The following is a 21,108-nucleotide window of genomic DNA, read 5'->3' on the forward strand; positions in this document are numbered from 1 at the left end:
AACCTCTTAATTTCAGATCTAGGTAAAGCATTGGATGAGGCGTATTCACACACCCGAAAAGTAGGGCAACAAACGCTGTTATCACTACAATACACAGACAATATAGTCCTCATGAATGTAACCCGTAATGGCCTGCAATACCTGCTGAACATATAGGACCTCTATTGTGCAGCAAACTGGATGACAGTTAATTTAGACAAAATTAAAATAGTCATCTTCGGAAAAGGCCATAACAAGAATTTAAAATGGCACCTGGGAGTTAATTCAGTAGAAAAGAGCTGCAGTTAGAACTATCTTGGGATCTGGCTCCATGAGCACTACTCTCCCAGGCTCAATCTAAATACATTAAAGCCTCTGCTTGGTTCACTCATCACCGCTTTTTTAAAACTGCATAGTGAATTCCCCATGCCTGCTTGAGAACCAATCCTGGCAGCAATTAAAGCAAAACAGATCCCAATGCTATCCTATGGATCAGTAGCCTTCACGGGAAAGCTAAGCCTATTTCTTTTTTTATGTTTGAAAGCTTTATTGAAAGAAATGATATGAAACTACAATATGACATCAGCAGATAAAATTAAATGCACAGCAAAACATGTCGAAAAACCAAAAACATACTGAAGTCAGTACTAATACAAAGCATTTTCTGGGTTTCTAAAGGGAAAGGAAGGGGGGAAGGGAAGGAGGGAATAGAAACAATGTTATAACAGAATAATGTTTATACAAGATTATCGGCAGGCAAGAAAATTGCACAATGAGTAAGAAAAAACGACACAATATTTGAAAAACATTATATTATAAATAAAACTGTGAACGGTAGTAAATAAAACAAGTAGGAGAGAGTACAGATCCTTCAGGGAGGCTTAAAATTTTCTGAGGAGAGAAAAGTGTACCTCTTTTGAGCGGAATGATCTAAGTATGTGGTAAGGGGCAACCAATAAAGTTCAACATTACAAGAAGGTTTACCGGAGGAGGCAAATGCAACATCAAGTCTATGGACACAGGGGGGAAGATGGCGGCCGGCTGAGACGCTCGGTCGCGAGCTCCGAGAAAACCTCCAGGTGAAATCATAGTGAAAACTGCTTCTCTCGATGCAGAATTGCCCGGAAACATGAGAGTCTGAACGGAACGGAACATAATAAACAGAGCCCGTTACCTGATGGTGTGGATCGGTGAGGATTGTGTAGTCGCAGACAGCAGAGGTAACGGATTTGGCATCAGCGGCGGCGGCGGCGGCGGTGTGCGGTGTGTTGCTAGGCTCGGATCGTTGATCCCTTCAAGTTACATTACCGGCCGCTGAATTGTTTTGAGCTGGGCAGAGGAGGTGCCTGAGACCTGCATGACGGGCTGGGTCGCGGTCGTGGTGCGGCGTAGCCCGGACTCAGCAGACAATTTTGCAAGCAGCGCTGGTCTATGGGAAAGAGCGCGAGAAACCGCACAGAGTTGCAGAAGGAAACTCGGCAAGGTCGGATTTCTCTTCCGGGGCAAGAGTGGCAGAGACTGTAGCGCTGCTGTGCGCGTTTGTACAGATGGGGTGGGAGGAAGCAAGAAAGACTCACTGAGAGCTTCAACAAGCAATAACTTCGAGGTTACCAGAGTGGGGGATTTTAATTCCCTTGAAAATCAAGCATCCTCAGTAAGAGAAAAGTGTGGAAAAACCCCGTGGGAGTATTAAAGATATAAAACTGCTGATAAATCCCTGCTGGATGAATGAATGGAAAGGTGCAAGTTTCTCCCTTAATGAAGTACTGGAAGAAGGGAGACATACATACAGTGAAGAGCAAAGAGGAACGGAGGAAGAGGCTGAGAGAGCTGAAATAGAAAAAGAAAAGGAGTTATTATCACAAAATTCAGAGAAAGCTGATAATAATAATCACATTACTTTATTGGTGGGGAAGGATAAAAGTGTTAAAGACAAAAAAGAAAAAAGCCCACCTCAGTTCAGCTACTTCACAAGATTGAGATCAAAAAAGATAAAAGTAGCAGGAGCCTTCTTTTCTGCACTAGAGAGACCAGAAGAGGGAGGTGTAAGGTCAGCATACTGCCTCAGAAATCAAAGTATAAGCAAACAGAGCCTTATACAGTCTACAAAAAAGTGCATGACCCCTAGAAGCACAAAGAAAAACGTGAGACGTCCCCCGCTTTCAGAGGAACTGACTGAGAATATAAAAAGTAGAGGGACTAGGAAAAATAAAGACCAGAAAATCAAGATTACACCATCTTTAAGATCGTACTTTAAGGTACAACAAGTGGTACAAGCAAGAGGAAAGGTTCACTGTCCAGCAACTAACACGGATGATGCAACAAACATAACAAACACAACGGACACAACCGACACAGCATACCTGCAAGTACTAGCACCAATATTGGACAATCAGTGCACCAGCCCAATTTCCGAAGAGGAAGAGGGGGAGTTTGCAGACAAAGAGGTATCTTCGAAAACAGATATGCAGTCATCTCCTACCTCGGCCCCAAACATAAGTGGGACTATTCCATTGGAGCAATCTTTTCCACCAAACCAAATAACACAACCAGTACTCCTACCACAAGCAAGTGTAATGTCCACTTTACAAGATGAAAATGATCAAGAAATAGGCCAAGAGACTCAAGAGACTCATGAAGATGAGCCAGAACAAGAACATATGGAGTATATAGCTAAAGATAAGACAGAAAATATTTTAGAAGTGTGCCTAGATAAAATGATGGAAAAAATAATGGGAGAAATGAGAGAAAAATTTTCAATCTCAGAAGGAAACCAGAATAAAATAAAAGAAGTTGTGGAAAGCCTAGATCAGAAACTAAATGATTTAGGGGTTAGAGTCACAGCGGTTGAAAATGAGCTTGGATCCCTAAGCAAAAAAGTTGATACAAACCAAAGAGAGATAAGACATCTAAAAGACAACGAAAAGGCCATCAAGGAGAAATTAGAATCTTTGGAAAACCAAGGAAGAAGGAATAACATCCGTGTGCTGAATGTCCCTGAAAATTCAGAGGGGTCTGATATTAAGGCTTACGTAATATCTCTTCTAGAAGAATTTCTACCCTGGACGAAAGACTGTGACTTGGCAGAAGACATCCAACGAGTACACAGAGACCCATTCAGGAAAAGTAAAGAGAGAAAAACTCCGAGAAAAATTCTGGTAAATTTCAGAACCTACTCTCTGAAGGAAAAAATACTGAGTGAGGGTCTAAAAACTGGAAATTTCAATAAAGTCAATTGGTCATTTCGTATACGATCAGATATTTGTAAAGCCACACAAGACAGGCAATGGGAACTGGGGCAATATATGCAGGAGCTGAAAGCTCTGGGAGCAAGTGTACAAATGAAGTTCCCCGCCTCCCTAAGAATAATGTGGCGAAACAAAATGCACAACCTAAGGGAGTCAAAAGAGGTAGAAAATCTTATCCAATTAATAAAAGACCAAATCGAGATAGATAAATTAAACAGGGATTAATTCAGCAATGAAGGATTAGAAGAAATTAATTCCCTGTATAAAATTTGGTAAGCAAAAACTAGGAAATTGAGAGAAAAAACACATACATATATATTTATACATATATATATACGTAGATATATGGATAAATACGAAACGGGACAAAACATCAATAGTAGGACAAAAAAAATGAGAAGCACTTACATAAAATAAAACAAAAGAAAAACACCTGGAGAATCGGAGCACGAAATCGGGTGTAAGAACACCTGAAAGAAGAAAAAGGGAGGCTCCCCCAGGGAGGGAATCTCAAAATCACTCAAACGCATAATGCAATTTTGTAAATACACATGGGTGGGGAGCAAGGTAGGGAAAAAAATGAAAAAAAAAAATCCTCAAAACTGGAATACAAAAGGAATAGTAGGGGAGACAAAGGCTGCCTCAATCGAAACGACAACTTAAGATGACAAAAGAGAAGTCAATAAAAATTCTAACATGGAATGTTAATGGGCTTAGAACCCCTTCAAGAAGAAGAAGGATCATGGAATACTTGAAAGCAATAGAAAGTGAAATTATTATTCTTCAAGAAACACACTTAATAAATGCAGAGTGGACTCAACTGGTAAAAAATATGAGTTGGATTGGATCAAGCATACATACAACACAAGAGTGCAATATAAAGGGGGTAGCAATCATCATAAAAAAATCACTTAATGCCAAAATAGAATCTAATGAAGTAGATAGCAATGGTAGATGGGCAATTGCTAAAGTCAGAATCGAAGACCGCATCCTCACAATTGTGGGATATTATGGCCCAAACAGGGATGATCCAGTGCCCCTAAAAAAACTATATTCAGATCTTCTAACATTCCCAACCCCGATTGTTATGGGAGGAGATTTCAATATTATAGGGGATCCTAAAATAGACAGAATTCCCCCAACAAAACAAGAGAATTTACCGAAAATGAGGGAATGGTTAGGGATCTACAAAAAAGACCTAATTCTGGAAGACATGTGGAAGCTAAAAGGTGTAAAAAATTACCTGTTCACCTATCACAACAAAAAATTAAGACACAAATCCAGAATAGATTTTTTTCTAATAAACAAATCCCTGCGAGATAATGTCAAAAGCATTGAACATCTACCTGCACACTTATCAGACCACTCTGCGGTTCAGCTAAATATAACACTTCCACAACCACACCTGGCCAATAGGTGGACAGTCGACCGATCAATCCTCAGAGATGAACAATGTGTGGAGCAACTCATAACAACTTCCCAACAATATTTTGAAGATAACACTGATGGTACATCCAAAGGAGTAATGTGGGATGCTTATAAAGCAGTAATTAGAGGTAAACTGCTCAGCTTGGGAGCACGTAAACATAAAATAAAAAAATTGGACATTAAGAAGCTGGAATCGGAAATTAAAGAAGTAGAAATACAGTTAGCGTGATATATATATAACTGAAGAAATGAGGAAAAATCTAGAAGAGAAGCATCGGAACTCAAAACAGAATATGATCGATTACCTGGAGAAAGTAGTTAAAGAAAAGTGGGAGAGCAGCAAATTAGCAAACCATGAATATGGAGAAGGTTGCGGGAAAATGCTAGCCTGGAAAATGAAAATGGATCAGTCAAGAAATAATGTACTAAGCATTTATGCCCAAGACCAACAACTATCTGCTCAGATGATGTATCAATAAGGCAAGAATTTTCCAGATTTTTTACCTCACTATACAAAGAAGACACAAATCCTTCAGGTGTAGATATCAGGAATTATCTAGAGAGTATCCCTCTTCCGAGCTTGACAGAGGAAGAAATAAACTTCTTGAACAACGAAATAACACCAGAAGAGGTAAGAAATGCCATATGCAACCTAAAGAGAGGAAAAGCAGCGGGACCAGATGCTATACCAAATGAACTTTATATCGTATTAAAAGAGACATTAACTGAACACCTAACGGAAATAATGAATAAGACTTATCTAAGACATGAAATGATACCGGATTCATGGAATGATGCGACGATTAGCATCCTATTAAAACCAGGAAAAAACCCAAAGAACTGCGCATCGTACAGGCCAATATCACTCCTTAACTGTGACTATAAACTGTTTATGAATGTAATAGCTAAAAGATTATCTAAGGTTATGGCTAAATTAATTAACCCTGACCAAAAGGGCTTCATAAAGGGCAGACAAATTCAGGAAATTAATCACGAATTAGTGGCAACAATCGACGTAGCTGTATGTGAAAAGTTGCCTTTAACGATTATCACATATGATGCTGCCAAAGCTTTTGACCGCGTTAATTGGGCCTTTCTAAATAAAATTATAGAAAAAAGCAAATTAGGGACCAACTTTAGTCACATGGTAAAAGAAATATATACCAAACCAAGAGCGGGGATAGCAGTTAACGGGAATCTCACAGACAATATCGAAATTCATAGAGGCACAAGACAAGGTTGCCCCCTGTCTCCGCTACTTTTTAATTTATATATCGAACCCTTGGCCTGCTCTATCAGAAATCAGCCACTTATAACACCTTTCAGATACCAAAATTGGAAAAAGAAAGTTGCGCTTTACGCTGACGATCTTATGGTATTTACGGACAACTATAACTCTTCTAAACTAGCGATAGAAGACGTAATGAATAAATTTGGTAAGGTTTCAGGCTATCTTATAAATATTGATAAAACAGAGATAATGAGCTGGAATACTAATTTGAATTCACCTCTTTTAAAGGATAGAATGAAATATTTAGGAATCACTATAACAAAAGATCTGGGAAAACTATCAGAAACAAACCTAAACATAGTGGCTAAAGAAATGAAAAAACTCCTTAAAATGTGGTCAGGTCTACCACTAAGCTTTGTAGGCAAATCTAACATAATAAAAATGTCAATCATCCCAAAATTCACCTATCTCTTTAATAACATTCCGTTAGAATTCAAAAAAGAAGCTTTAAAAAAAATACAAGGAGAAATATCTAGCTTTATTTGGTCAGCAAAAAGCACAAGAATTGCATGGAACAAACTAAGGAGAAAGAAGGAACAAGGAGGTATAGCAAGCCCTGATATATATGAATACTATAGATCTTTCCAATTTAAAAATTTCAGAGCTCTGCTAAAGGAACACCAAGCTTACCCAACATATTTGCAACATCTAACAAATGGTGAAGATCATTTCCTTTTCAAATTTGGTCACCCAAAATTTTTCAAAAAAGTAAAACTGAAGGTTCTGAACAACGCCGCTAAGCTATGGAATCAGATAAGAATCGTCACAAAGATTCCATATTACAGCAGTATGGCTCCAATATGGGACTCACCAGGCACCCCAGAATGCTTAAAGGACTCACTATCAAGTCCTCTCAGACAAGCGGGAATTGAAAAATGGGGACAACTCCTGGTTGAAAGCGCCTTAATATCATGGGAACATTTGCAAATAATAACAGAAAGAAAACTATCAAAGTTCAAATATTATCAATTAAGCAGTTGGGCAAATACCATTTCGAAAGGAGCAACAGATCCGAATAACTTAGAAACCGAAATGACGAATGAAACGGTATTAAAAAAAGAAGTCTCAAAATGGTATTGGACTTTAATTGAATCCGGCGAAGAGGATTTTACCATCCCTGAAAAGATATGGAGGAAAGATCTACCAAACGAAGCTCTGGATCTAAGTCTAATCTGGAAAAAATCATATGGCTGAGATACCCGCCACCCCCTCTCAACACAATCCCCAAATGAGGGAAACCGGAAACAGTTCTTGAAGTTTTTGGAAGTGGGAGGGAGTGACCCTCCCGGCCGTATTTATTAAAACAAAAAATTAAAACATTTAAACATTAATGTACAATTTCATACCACATTGCGATGTTTGGCTAACCTTAACAGATTCTCTAATACAGAGGTTCTCCTAGCCGAACTAACATCCTACAAAACATTTACTTGAAATATTGAAATTGTACATCCTAACGTTTAAGGGCCAACGGCAAGGTCGTAACCGGTGTCAAGATCCCTAACCAGACATACCCCCCCCACTTGGGAGGGGCGACAGCACTGAGGCGTACTCACGGGCAACTACTACCAATTTCCCTTGACTTGACGGGGGCACTTATCAACTCGACGCCAGTTAAAGGTCGTTCGAAGACTCGTGTGAGGTATCTAGAAGGTATCGTAGACCTCCCCCCAACCCCACACAACTTACCGCATCTGCCGTCGCAGATGTCACTGGCCCCGGGAAATTCCCCAGGAGGGGGCTGTAACCCCTCCTACACAGGAAGGGGCCTTGACCGCCTTTCCTCTTCTTTCGGCGACCCATCCTTAGAAGGGACCGCCTCCCCGTTGAGGGGCCAAAAGGCCACCTCCCCCGAGCGCTCCCATCCGTGTTGGGTGACGCCCACTCATAGGGATCTTCCAATTAGTGCTCACCGATCATGACCTTACCGCCTACCGCCTGACCGAAATAAATACGACAAATGCTAACTAAACGAAACTACATTGGCCACTATGACCGAAACGCCTGTTTATAAATGGACCTTGGATCCGAAGTTCTTTAATCACAAACTTGTAAAATTAGACCAATCTTTATTACACATTAAATATCAACATAACACCAAAACAACCTGAAAACGAAATAGAATAACTGATCAACTTTATTAAAAACAACTAGCTGTCCTCAGGGGCTGGTGGGTGGGTCAAAATTGGCTCTTCGTTCCGTCTCGAGCTCACGTGCAGCGAGGAGGTGCAGCTTCAGAGCACAGGAACAAGAGGATGTCTTCTGGACTTGCGTCTCTTTTTATCCATCTTCAGGGCGGGCGTAAACCCGCCCCTGCCTGCCCCGAGGGCGTGGCCGGCTGCGTCAGTGTCTAGGCCAGCCCACTCTAGGGCGGGAAAAAGCGCGCCCCGGCTACGCCGCTTTGGGCATACCAGCCGAGACGCGCCTCCCGCCCAAAATGGCTTCCCGGGGGGATCGAGGCACTCTGCCATACGTTCGGGGGGACCGAGTGGTCGCCCCTTTCCATATGGCTGAGATACCCGCCACCCCCTCTCAACACAATCCCCAAATGAGGGAAACCGGAAACAGTTCTTGAAGTTTTTGGAAGTGGGAGGGAGTGACCCTCCCGGCCGTATTTATTAAAACAAAAAATTAAAACATTTAAACATTAATGTACAATTTCATACCACATTGCGATGTTTGGCTAACCTTAACAGATTCTCTAATACAGAGGTTCTCCTAGCCGAACTAACATCCTACAAAACATTTACTTGAAATATTGAAATTGTACATCCTAACGTTTAAGGGCCAACGGCAAGGTCGTAACCGGTGTCAAGATCCCTAACCAGACATACCCCCCCCCACTTGGGAGGGGCGACAGCACTGAGGCGTACTCACGTGCAACTACTACCAATTTCCCTTGACTTGACGGGGGCACTTATCAACTCGACGCCAGTTAAAGGTCGTTCGAAGACTCGTGTGAGGTATCTAGAAGGTATCGTAGACCTCCCCCCAACCCCACACAACTTACCGCATCTGCCGTCGCAGATGTCACTGGCCCCGGGAAATTCCCCAGGAGGGGGCTGTAACCCCTCCTACACAGGAAGGGGCCTTGACCGCCTTTCCTCTTCTTTCGGCGACCCATCCTTAGAAGGGACCGCCTCCCCGTTGAGGGGCCAAAAGGCCACCTCCCCCGAGCGCTCCCATCCGTGTTGGGTGACGCCCACTCATAGGGATCTTCCAATTAGTGCTCACCGATCATGACCTTACCGCCACAGGCCGGATAGTTGACCGGCTATCCGGACCCCCCACAAAACTCCTACCTAAAGGTCATGTTTCAACGATTTTAACCATGCTAAGAAGTCTCCTAAGAATAACTCATTCCCCACCCAAGACAAATGCACACCATCCCCCGAATACATACTGTCATCATTAATACAGCTATGAGAAATAGAATGCAATGTCCTGGAACGGAACAACCTACTCACTTTATTGTTAAGCTTTCTAACAGAATGATTCAAAGCAGGTATAGAGATAGCCCCCCGCCACACCCTTCGTGGAATCAAATGGGACCATGCAATCGTGCACCCCGGAACTCTCCTCGCCAACCAACTTACAGTGGAAAGCATTGCCTCCAGGAGTAGTCGTCTACCGATGGTGACCAAATCATTGCCCCCAACATGCACTATAACTATAGACGGCGGTGACCTTGTCCGCCCTAACAAACCCTCGAAAAATGTTTGAAACTGGTCAATACAGAGACCGCCCCTTCCGTGGAAGGACATCCTGTACCCGTATTCCCCAGCCACGTGAATCATGTCACCTGCTTTGAATACGTCTGCGGCACGCCTCACGTATGAGTGGCCCACGACCCACACCTCCTTTTTCACAGCCGGTGATGTCTGACCGCTGGCCCGGTGTAGGGTCGACTGCATAGTCCGCCCCGCCTCGTAGGCTTGCGAAACTGAAAACCAAACAAAAACAAGAAGCGTGAGTACATTATTACAGCTTCACAACATGTGCAACCGCACGTATCTCTTATAACAATTGGAGGACCAACGCCCCACTCGTTTCACTTGCTCAACATTAAGACCCCTGGCTGTAGCTTCCGTAGCAGCCCCTATCCGAAAGGAATGGGTCCCAAACTCGCCCGGGTTCAAGCCCGCAGCGGCAATTGACATCGCAAGCACCCGCTGAAACTGAAATTTCGTCAGTGGGGTGGCGTCCGCGTGTCTTAACAAAGTCCCCCCCCATGATGCCACCCTTCGTGCTAGGTAATCCTCTAAACACTTTACCGGACATATGGAGGACCCAGGAATCCTGCGTATGATGACGCAGTCACCCATCCCATCTTGGTCAGTCTTGGACCTTACAAAGGAGACAGTCATTGTTTCTCCCCTGATCTGAACGTGTTCTTGGCACAAACCCCCCGCCACATCCAGTTTGTTCCTTGCAACTAGTTCGCTTACCCGCATTGCTCCGTGAAATGCTAGCGTAAAAGCGGCTCGGAACAGCACCGCCTCAAACTGAGATGAACATGTGGCAGGGAGTGTAGCCAACAACTGGGACAATCTATCCAAACCTATCGGGCGCCTTTCATCTACTCTGCGACCCTCAAGGCGTTGCCACCCACGCAGCGCTTTCTGTACAACGAAAGACGCTGTTGGGTCCTGGATAGCGTGTGCTCTGGCAACAAAGGAAATGGCAGCACGATGCCTCTGGGCCGTAGCCACCGATTTCCCAGCCCTCCGTAAGGACATCAGGAAATTCACTACCCATTCCTCGTGACCCCAAAGTCGCTCTTTATCACTCCCCAAAAAGGCTAAATAGGCCCGAAACGCCCCTTCATATGCCTTCCTCGTCCTTGGTGCTAGACTCTCTCCCACGAGGTGACGAAGTTCGGGGCACCGAGAGACCAGAGAGCTTCGGGAAAGGGTGCCGGCTCTGGGTCCGCTGAGGGAAGGAAACCCGAAAAAGCCTGCATTTGAAAACGAGACAGTGCGTCAGCCGCCTGATTCATCACCCCTGGGACGTGTTTTGCTCTGAATAGCACGTTCAATTGCATACACAGTAAAACAATTTCCTTAAGCAGTCTTAAAATCAGTTTACAATGTGCTGCCTGACTATTGATGCACTCGACCACGGTCATATTATCAGACCAAAATATGACAGAGTGATCTTTGAACCCATCGGGCCATGCTCTCAAGGCCACCAAGATGGGAAACAGTTCGAGGAAAGCAATATTACTCGTCAGACCATTCTCATGCCACCATGTCGGCCATCTTTGTGCCGACCATTTCGTGCCGAAGATGGCGCCAAAACCTATGCTTCCTGCCGAATCTGTCCATAGCCCCAGCTCTTCAGAAGACACGGCTGGTTCATTCCAGACGATTCTACCATTGAAATCCGCCAAGAATGCTAACCAAATACGCATGTCCTGGCGGATCTCGGCCGATAGTCTCGTACGATGATGGGCTTCTTTAAGGCCGACCATCGCTTGGGCAATTGAACGGGAAAAGGGGCGGGCCATTGGTATTACCCTCAAGGCAAAATTCAACTGTCCCACCACCTGCTGTAATTGTTGCAGCGTAACTTTCGAAGCATTTATACACATTTGCAGCGCAGCCCTGAACTTCAACACTTTCTCGGCTGGTAAACGGAAACACCCCTCAATGGAGTCCAACTCGATCCCCAGAAACTCGAGGCAAGTCGTAGGACCCACTGTTTTACCCGGCGCCAATGGCACACCAAACTGTTTCATCAACACACAAAATTCGGCCAAGGCCTGGCCACATTCAAGACCCCCGGCTGCCCCAAGAAACAGGAAATCATCAAGGTAGTGCATTACATCTTGGAAACCCGTTCTCTTTGTGAAGGCCCATTGTAGAAAACTACTGAATTTCTCGAAATAAGCACAGGATATAGAACACCCCATTGGCATACACCTATCCATGTAATAACAACCCTGAAACATGAAACCTAGGAGACGCTGGTCGTCTGGGTGTACCGGGAGCAATCGGAACGCTGACTCGATATCTGACTTCGCCATCAGCGCCCCGGGCCCCAGGCGATTCAAAATGGCTACGGCCTCATCGAAGGATGCGTACCGCACCGAACACACTTCTGGATCGATTGCCTCATTTACGGAAAGACCTCGTGGAGCTGATAAATTATGAATCAGTCGGAACTCACCAGGGTCTTTCTTGGGGACTACCCCTAAGGGAGAACAAACAAAATTCTGGACCGGGGGTACACTAAACGGGCCGGCGACCCGACCTCGAGTCACCTCTTTCCGGATCTTATCCTGTACTACGGTTGTATGCTGCAGGACGGAAAGTTGATTTTTACACTTATCCACACCCTGAAAGTCCCCTACCGGGATGCGGAAACCATACGAAAAACCGTTCCGCAGCACCCCAGCAGAAGTACGATCCGGGTAGTCACTGAGCCAAGGAATCATCGCCAGGGTATCAATCGGAGTGGGTAAAGGCGCCCCTCGGACTATATTAGACCTGTTTGGCACCTCCTCTCCCCCCGTTATCACCCGTTCTGGCTCTGCACGAGGCCTCAGGATGGGACGACCCACAACCACTACATTCATGTTTGAATTTACACGATCCCTGCGGTCTCGTACATTTACCTCTGTTGTAATTAAAGCAGAAACCCTTTCTTCCGGTATTGCCGGTAGGTTTCGAGTGATCATCGGCACCCGTACTTGAACGAAAGGGCGTCCCCCCATACTGCCGGGAGGATTCGCCAACATTACCTCCCACCAACGGCATTCTCAACATTCCTGACTCCTTCATTTTATCCCAAGTCAAGGCATCATAACAATCCCAGGTTAAACTTTTATTATGCTCCTTTTCTTTTCTGAACATATTATCGTAACAAAACCAATGATTACCCTGGTGCGATGTCGAATACCCCATGATTCGTGATTGATAGATTGGGAACTCGGAAAGCAACTCCGGTCTACGTTCCCCCAAGATTGATGTAAAGATTCCCCAGGCATTGCCCCAATTGCCAATATTCTCATTTACTTTAAAGGCGGCCATTTTTGCGCGCCAAACACTCGGATGCATGAGATCCTTCTGACTCTTTACATGCTCTACCTCATAATGGTCAACAAGCAATGAAAAAATGTTCACATACTCCCCCGCCCAAATCTTTTCCTTAATTGCCAAAGGAACATGTTGCCCCAACTTTTCTCTCCGAGAGGGTGTTGACTCATCCCTCGCGATCGGCAATGGCCGCTTACCTGCACCTGACGCTGCCTCTGTGGTCGCAATCGTCCCTGGTGTCTTGTCCCCTACTGCAGCCGGCACGGGCACCTTGGCTGCTTCACGTTTCTCACGCAATTGCTTTATCAGCGCCTGCGCCTCGACAGCCGTGGCGCCCTCGTTACCCTTACCCAACCACGCTGCCAATTGTGCTGCCAGCTCGGGCGGCATGTCATCCTCGGACACGGGGGTGACCACAACGGGAATCGGATTCCCCTCCTCCGGCACGGGAGTTGGAGCCTCGAGCGGGGCACTGGGACCGGGGATGTCTTCACCCGCTGCCCCCCTCCTGGGCCTCTTGTTTTTCCCCCCCGGGGCTGCTCCCGCCAAAGGACGTTTTGGACCCTTTTCCTCATTCTTGTCCACCCGCTTCTTTAGCTCGGACATCTCCTTCATGAGAGCACGCAGCATCTGGTCGGTAGTCATGCGCTTTCCCACCTTCTTCGGCATTCTCCAACAAAGTAACTGAAAAACAAACAAGAACGATTAAAACGCTCAAAATTGGCTCTTCGTTCCGTCTCGAGCTCACGTGCAGCGAGGAGGTGCAGCTTCAGAGCACAGGAACAAGAGGATGTCTTCTGGACTTGCGTCTCTTTTTATCCATCTTCAGGGCGGGCGTAAACCCGCCCCTGCCTGCCCCGAGGGCGTGGCCGGCTGCGTCAGTGTCTAGGCCAGCCCACTCTAGGGCGGGAAAAAGCGCGCCCCGGCTACGCCGCTTCGGGCATACCAGCCGAGACGCGCCTCCCGCCCAAAATGGCTTCCCGGGGGGATCGAGGCACTCTGCCATACGTTCGGGGGGACTGAGTGGTCGCCCCTTTCCAGTAGAGAAATGTTGGCTGTGTATAAACACAGCAGCCTTAAAAAGAAACCATCTCTTCTCTATACATAGAGCGTATTGGACACCCAAAAAACTATCAAAATTTAAAGGCTCGGCAATTAAATTGTGCGGTAAATGTGGCGAAGAAAAAGCGGACGATATTCACATGTTTGTTGGCTGCCCAGCACTTACGCAATATTGGCAAGAGATTGGTAAGACTCTAACTGCATTACTGGCAACACCTATAACTGTGAGTACTCTTTTAATTATTTTTGGGATATATAATACAAATCAACCAAATCAGATTAAACTGAGTAAGCACCAAGAAAATTTATTGTTTGTTATGATCCTATTAGCGCGCAGAGAGATTTGTATTAACTGGATAAAACCAGCACCGCCAAGCCATGAAAACTGGCTAAACGCTGTATTAAGAACTAGCAGTCTGGATAGAAAAGGGAACCAACTTAAAAGAATGAAATATTGGGAGATCTGGGAAAACTATATTACCTCCAGATAACAAACCAGAACGTCTTCTTGTCTAAAGCTCCTTGGCCCTCTTGCTTTTCTTTTCTTTTTTCTTTTTCTTTTTTCTTTTGATTCCAATGATTAAGCGGAACAATAATTCCTGGCATGACTTGAAGTCTGTCAACACCCCAAGGGTTGGTTTCCTCCATAAACAAAGGAATTATTGAGCAAGATAAAGGTGTACGGAAGGAATTGACTGGTAAGAACTAAGATAATGAGAAACTCCCCTTGTATCCATCGATAGACGATTAGGGGCAGTATGGAGGCAAAATCGAGTAAACTTGGTCTAATCCCCAAACACCTTTCTTTCTGTACAAACCGCAATATGAGGATTAAAAAAAAAAAACAAAAAAAAAAAAAAAAAAAAAAAAACATCAAGTCTATGGAAATGACATAGGGAATTCCACCAACAACGTATGGAAACCTTGGTAAGACCTCCTCTTCTTCTAATGGCTGAACAGTTTTTGGATGCCTTTTGATGTTTTGTAATTGTTTTCATGTTCTGCTTTCTTGGTTGTTTTGTTGTTGCTCTCTATAACCTTCCTTTGCACTTATATATTCAAGTTATGATCTTGACTTGTGCTTTAGAGAGAGTGGCAAGCATCACGAGAAGAGGAGAAGGAGGGGAAGGCGTAATTAAAGAAGGAAGTAAATAATAATGGTCAAGAAAAATTTCCATGAGAATATGATATTTCTGTGAAAAAGAACGAGGGCAATGAAATCGTGCTTGAAATTGGGGAAAGGAGCAAGGCGAAGTACCATCGAAGAGCTGATTAACCCAAATGATATCCTTTGATCTCCAAGAAGTCCAAGCAATAGGTCTGTTGTTCAACAAGATATGCGAATTATACCAAATGGGCGAGAATAAGAAAGATTCACCAGAAGTAGAAAATGGGGAAAGCAAAGGTTTCAGGAGAGAAGAAGTGTGCTTAAATAAAGGGGGAATGGTATAGGGGATTTGGTAGTAAAACGAGATACGTCTGAAATGAAAAGGGCAGAAATAAGGATTGTTCAATGTGAAGCCAGAGGGGGGAAAGAGGAGACTGCTCTGGCGAAAGCCATCTGGAAGCCTGACGCAGAGAAAATGATTTGTGGTATAGACCGAAATCAGGAAAGTTGACCCCCACATTCGATTTGACCTTGCGGAGAGCTAACAAAGAAATCCTTGCTTTTTTTTTTTCCAAATAAATTTTGACAAAGCCGAATCAATACGATTGAAATAGAGAGCAGTAATATGAATAGGAAGCATAGAGAGCATATAAATAAGAATAGGCGCAATCATCATTTTAATAGAATCAAGACGACCCCACCAAGATGGAAAGAGGGGATTCCAGGAGGAAGACAATTGCTCTATCCGGGAAATAACAGCAGACATATTTAATTTAATAGATGATGAAATAGAATTGGAAAACAAAACACCAAGATATTTTATTTTAGTGCTATTCCAGGCAAAACTAGTAGAAGAGAAAAAGTGAGGAAGACAAAATTTGGTTAAAGGGAGAATTTCTGTTTTATCAGAGTTGATTTTATATCCTGAGAAAAGAGAAAACGCTTCAAATTCAGCCTATACAGAAGGGACAGATGATTCTGGGTCTGAAATAAATAAAAGAATGTCATCAGCATATGCAGAGAGCTTTAATTGATTATCCCCATATGGAAAGCCAGAAATGGAAGAATTATTACGGATAGAAGAAAGTAGGGTTCAAGGGCCAACACAAAAAGAATAGGGGAGAGAACACAACCCTGACAAGCCCCACGCTGAAGGGTAAAGGTAGAGGAAAGCTGACCATTACCAAGAACCAAAGCTTTGGGCATAGCATATAACAAAGATATGAAAGAGATAAATTTAGTACCAAAACCGTGCCATTTTAGGGAAGCAAATAAAAAAGACCAATCAACTCTATCGAAAGCCTTTTCAGCGTCTACAGAAATAGCTGCCAAAGGAATAGAGAGAGAAAAAGCTTTATTTAAGACATTTAGAAAGAGTCTAGAATTATCAGAAGTGAGACGACCCTTAACAAAACTGCATTGCTCTTTTCCAATGAGGTGAGGCATGAAAGGATCTAAACGTAGCTCGAGCACTTTAGTAAAGAGTTTATAATCAACATTGACTAACAAAATTGGGCGATAGTTTTTACAAAACTTCGGGTCACGACCTTCCTTAGGAATAATTCAAATAGTAGCGTCTTGAAAAGAGCCTTCGGCCACACCAGAAGAACAAAATGATTAGAAGAGAGAAAGAAGTTTAGGTAACAAAAGACCTGAAAAATGCAGGTAAAACTCAACCGTCAGAGAGGACAGAGCAGTGGAGAGTTCATGTAGAGAAAGATCTACCTCAAGATCCGGGAAATTAAGTTGAGGAGTAGAAGGTTGGGGCAAATTGTCAAAGTAAGATTGAAGAAGAGAGGACGTAGGTGGAGCTTCTGGAGTATACAAGGTTTGATAAAACAATTGGAATTGGTCAAGGATGTCCTTATCTGTATGAAGGAGAATGTTGGTAGGGGAATAGATGGATTCAATAGAGGTACGCTCTTTACGAGATTTAAGGTAGTTAGCCAAGAGTTTGACAGATTTATTACGGCCACCATAATAACGCGCACTGCTGCGAAGAAGAAAAGAGGAAGCAGTATCAGTAGTGAGTTTATTGAAGGCAATCTTGGCACGGAGAAGCTAAGGTGACATGTGATTAGTAGAGGAAGTATAGAATTGATGTTGCAAGCGTTTTATATGGGCTAAAGCAACTTTACACTTCTGAATAAATTGTTTCTTTTTCTTAGAGACAAAACCACGCGCCGTAGCTTTAAAAGAGTCCCAAAGGACTTGAGGAGGGGTATGAGGATCAGAGTTGAGCTGAAAAAAATCACTAGTAAAGGAACGAAAAGAAAAAGAAAAATTAGGATCAGTATGAAGTGAACAATTAAAACGCCAACGAGAAGGTTTAGGAAGAGGAGGAAACAAAGTCAAAGTCCGTAAGAATAGGAGCATGATCTGAAATTACAATAGGTTCAATAGAGGAAGACAATAAGTTTTGAGATAGGGATAGGGAGAGAAAGATATAGTCTAAGTGAGAAAAAGAGGCATGAGGAGGAGAGAAAAAGGAAAAGTCTAAGGTGTCTGTCTGGGTGAGTGAGTCTCCAAGAGTCAGAAAAATGTGCTTGTGAGATAGTATCCAAAAATTGTTTATAAGGCTTGTGAGGGATAAAACAGACAGAGGATTTACGATCCAAAAATGGGTCAACTATCTGATTGCAATCACCTCCTAAAAGGAAAAAATCATCTTTATGTTGTTTACATTTGCTGGTGACTAATGGCCAAAAAGAAGAATCAAGTTGAGTAGGGCCATAAACCTTAAACACAGTGATAGGAATTGCATTAATAAGCAACTTAGCTAAAATCCATCGACCATCAACGTCCCTTTCTTCCAATAGAATTTTACATTTCAACTTTTTATGAATTAAAACAGCAAAACCATTTTTTTTTGTTAACCGAAGGAGAAGGCAAGACAGCATCAACCCAATTCCTTATCAATTTTAAAGATTCAAGGTCAGAGAGATGGGTTTCATGTAAAAGGACAATATCGGAGTTATAAGAGGATAAATGAGAGAGTACTCTCTGCCACTTAATAGGATTATTAAAACCTTTCACATTCTAGGAAACAACTCTAAATGTATAAACTGAATAAACAGAATAACTTCAAAAAGTGCAGAAAAACAAGCAAATATTAACAAGCCGAGGAATGAAAAAAATAAAAGAGAAAGGAAGGAAGAATGAGCACAAAGAGGCTTAAGGGAGAAATGAGATAGGAAAAAAGAAAGAGAATTAGAAAATAAGTAGGGAAGGAATAGACAGAAGAGACAGCACAAATCCAAAAGTATGACTGCAAAAAACATACCTGAGAGGTAGATACAAAAGGAAGGTGGGCAAATGGCGACACTTAACAAGATGGACCAGCTGAAGAGCAGGGACACAACCACACCAGGACATCATAGAACCACAGGAAGGAGATCACAAGAAGGAGGGAACAAAGAATACAAAGCTGTAGGAGGGAGTGGAATGGTTAGAACTAAATTTAGGAAAACAAAAAACATTATGAGATTTACAACAACCACTACGACAAAGTGATAAACAAGAACAAATATAGCACAAGTCAAGATCATAACTTGAATATATAAGCGCAAAGGAAGGTTATAGAGAGCAACAACAAAACAACCAAGAAAGCAGAACATGAAAACAATTACAAAACATCAAAAGGCATCCAAAAACTGTTCAGCCATTAGAAGAAGAGGAGGTCTCCATGCCACAGTTGATTTGTAGAAGAATGACATTTTTAAGTTCACCAGGATCCTGAAAAGTCCAAGTCTTATTCTGATGAGTGACTTTGAAAATGCAAGGGTGGAACAGGCCATAACGCGCTCCAAGGGAGCGCAAAGAAGGGCGAAAAGAGAGGAATTCTTTCCTTCTGGAAGCAGTAGCATTAGAAACATCTTGAGCAAGGAATACACGCTGACCCAACCAGGAAACTTGACGTTTGGCTCTAGCTGCAGAGAGGACCGAAAGGAGATCAGTAAATTTCAGAAAGAGGATGATAACTCTGCGTGGCTTTGTAAAGGCAGCTGAGCGCCGGCCAAGTCTATGAGCTCTTTGAATACTGATGGAAGTGTATGTTGGCATGTCCAAGAGCTTTGGAAGGAAGGAGGTGAAGAAAGTCACCGGGTCCTCCCCTTCAAGGGATTCTGCCAGGCCATGAATACGAAGATTGTTCCTTCTGTTCCTATTTTCCAAATCCTCCGTATGTTGTTGGAGGGAGAGAACAGACTTTTCTAGAGAGGAAATACGCTGTGAATTGGATTGTATTTCAGGAACTTGCTGCTCAACTGAAGTGAACCGGGCGTCCATGACCGACCTTTTTTTTTTCAATAGTTGCATGTCCTTATTTGTTTCCTCAATGAATGGACGCAATGCGCGTATTTCTTCGAGAATCAACTTCATGGAGGTGGGAGATGATGTTTTTTCAGGGGAGGGAGGATCATGCTTTAGGAGTTTGGAAGAAGATGCAGGATGTGAAGATTTATTGGAAGTAGCCTGCGCAACAGAAGAGCGATGAGGAGCAGAGCCAGCCATTATTGGTGCTGAGTTGGAAGCACACAAATCTGCAGAGGAAGACTCTTGAATACTCGTGGAGGGAACAAAAATAAATTTTGGTGTGCGTAGTTTAACCATATGAGTAAAATATGCTCAAAATGTATCTGAAAAAGTATAGGATAGACACCTGGCACTCAAGCATGGATAAAAGTCTTAACAGTTAATAGGGCATGCGATGTGGGGAGTGCGGTGCAGCAAAAATAATCAAGGAGGCGATGCAAAAACCAGAGTCTGAGCTAAGCACAATAAAGCATGAGGCGTCTAATTGATAGCAAAGGAATCCTATGAGAAAACGCTCCCAAAGACACCTGCCTGTGAAAGAGGCTTAGTATTCACGAGTTATAAATGTCAGTATAAAAGCCTGGTTGAAAGAACATTCCTTTATAGAGCAGGTAGAGCCAAAATTAAAAACTGAGCATAGATAGAACTTCCAGAACATTTGGTCTCCTGAAGCAAAATTTGGGAAAGCAGGAGTAATGCTATATGAAGGATGGATCCCTCCATTATCAGCAGCTGAAGAATCAAACTGCAACAGAAGGCAGCATAAGTAAACAGGCGCAGAGCATGAGGCATCAAACTGACAGCGAAGAAATCCTGTGAAGGGGAATTCAAATTTGCCAATATATGAGGTAAACAATGACAGCTGTGAAGCATACTGAAAAGAAGCGTGGTTGAAAAAGCATTCTGGGGTAAAGCATGCATGCAAAGTTAGCGGAGCCAGGATGCAAAGATAGCCTCATGAGATACATTGATGCCCATACAGGAATTTAATAGTGTGTTAGCGAGTGCATACAGGTGGCAGACCACCACAAGAACACCGCAATTACTCTATAAAGGGCATGCTCACCAGCGCAGTTGGTAGTCCTGAGGAGCGGTGAGACGTAGCAAGCAACTGGCAGGAAGAGAGTGCACGAAATGGCGACGGCCCGCTCCGTTGTGAGGAGAACGGGTTGCGGCCATTGAACAGCGCTGACAGGTGGCCAAAGCACAAAAAAGGTCTCTGTGAAAGCCGCTCACATTTCGGTAGTAATTCCAGCGTCCCAAGTCTACAAAAAGGGCAGGAAGCGGACAGAGTCTCAAAAGTCTGTCCCGATGCGGCGGAGATCCCACGCTAGGCGACCATCTTCGTCGGCGCTGTAGCCACGTCCTCCAGCTAAGCCTATTTCTGAACAATGCATAGAGCAAAATCTTTCGCTGCACATTCTACCTCTGACAGAATATGTTACCAGGCACAAATTTGCTTAGAATTTGTACTACAAGGGCATGAACTAGTACAGCAAACCATACTTCTCAAGTACCTGTCCTCCTTAAGAATGAACCCCTTTGAATACATTAAAAAGAGATTCAAGATTACAGTCAACTGAACTGTTGGGCCCACATGAGAATTGAGGTTTTAGAAGCGTTGAACTCGCACCATCT

Source organism: Lissotriton vulgaris, chromosome 1_1 (genome assembly GCF_964263255.1).
Source record: "Lissotriton vulgaris chromosome 1_1, aLisVul1.2, whole genome shotgun sequence".
Lineage (NCBI taxonomy): Eukaryota > Metazoa > Chordata > Amphibia > Caudata > Salamandridae > Lissotriton > Lissotriton vulgaris.